Source organism: Lupinus angustifolius, chromosome LG16 (assembly GCF_001865875.1).
Source record: "Lupinus angustifolius cultivar Tanjil chromosome LG16, LupAngTanjil_v1.0, whole genome shotgun sequence".
Taxonomy (NCBI): domain Eukaryota; kingdom Viridiplantae; phylum Streptophyta; class Magnoliopsida; order Fabales; family Fabaceae; genus Lupinus; species Lupinus angustifolius.
This window is the reverse complement of record NC_032024.1, coordinates 4703361-4705087: the sequence shown is the minus strand read 5'-3', so window position 1 is coordinate 4705087 and position 1727 is coordinate 4703361.

Below are 1727 nucleotides of genomic sequence, written 5' to 3'. Positions count from 1 at the left end.
TTATAATTCTAAATTTTTATACTTGTGAGTGATGAATCAATCCAAAGAGGGATTCGTCAGTTGACATATCTTATTATAAATGTTTGATCATTACAACAAGAGTACCACTTGCAGTTAATATCATTGTCCAAAGACTTGATGTTAATGGTGCACTAGGTATCTTGATTAGGACATATCATTGTTTGAGCACATTAATAATTTCAAGTTGTGAGCATATTTTAATTCTTTGTGTTTTTTCTGAATCAGCTACGTCAATTGCTTCTATATCTGCGAATTTGAATTCGGTTCTGGTCCTTAATGGTGAAAATTTTAAGGACTGGAAGGAGAATATGAAAATTGTTCTTGGCTGCATGGATCTAGACTATGCATTCAGGGTAGAGCAACCTCTTCTCCTTCGGAATCCAGTGCCTCTGAATAGAGGAAGGATTATGAGAAGTGAGATCGCTCTAATCACATGAGTCTAATAATTATTAAGCGCAACATTACAGAGGTCTTTAGGGGTACCATCTCAGATGAGATAAACAATGCCAAATTTTCCTTGCTGAGATTGGAAACGCTTTGCAAAGAGCGATAAGGTGGAAATAAGTACCCTGTTACAGAACTTTGTTTCCATGAGGTATCAAGGCAAGGGAAACATAAAGGAATACATTATGGGAATGTCCAACATTGCTTCAAAACTTAAGGCCCTTAAGCTTGAGATGTCGGAAGACTTACTCATACATTTGGTCTTACTTTCCCTTCCTGCACAATTCAATTAGTTTAAGATTTCTTAGAACCGTCAAAGGGAGAAATGGACTCTAAATGAGCTCATTTCATTTTGTGTACAAGAAGAGGAAAGGCTGAAGCGAGAAATGACTGAAAGTGCCCATTATGTAAGTACCTAGGGCAAAATGAAAATCACTTCAGAGCCCAAGAATGGAGCTGTTAAGGGTCCAGTGCAAAAGAAACAGAAGCAGGATGATGTATGTTACTTTTGCAAAGGAACTGGACATCAAAAGAAGAAATGTGTAAAGTATCACGCCTGGCGTGCTAAGAAAGGTACATTTCTTGCTTTGGTTTGTTCTGAGGTCAATTTAACTTCAGTACCTGGAAACACCTAGTGGTTAGACTCCGGTTCAACTTCTAACATCAGTGTTTCAAATCTAACATTAGTGTTTCAATGTAGGATTGTCTGAGCTACCGAAAGCCTAATTATGTTGAAAGATCCATCTATGTTGGCGATGGAAAGTCGGTAGAAGTGGAAGCTATATGGCATTTTAGATTGTTATTATATACTGGTTTTTATTTGAATTTGAAAGACACTTTTGTTGTACCGCCTTTTAGACGGAATTTAATTTATGTTTCTTATTTGGACACATTTGGTTATTGTTGTTCATTTGGAAACAATTCGGTTCAATTGTCTTTAAATTCAAATGTTATTGGAACTGGTGCACTAATATTAAATGATAATATGTATATGTTGAATATTATAGCTGACTATAGCGAAACCCTGAATGTGGAATCACGTGGTACTAAGCGTAAAATTGAAAAAAATAACTCATGTGCAGTATGGCACAAGCGCCTAGGTCACATTTCTCAAAAGAGAATTGAGCGTCTTGTGTCAGATGGAATTTTGGATTCCATTGACTTCACAAACCTTAATGTTTGCGTTAAATGCATAAAAGGAAAACAGACCAAACAATCGAAATATGGTGCATATAGAGCTTCAGACGTCTTAGAATTGATAC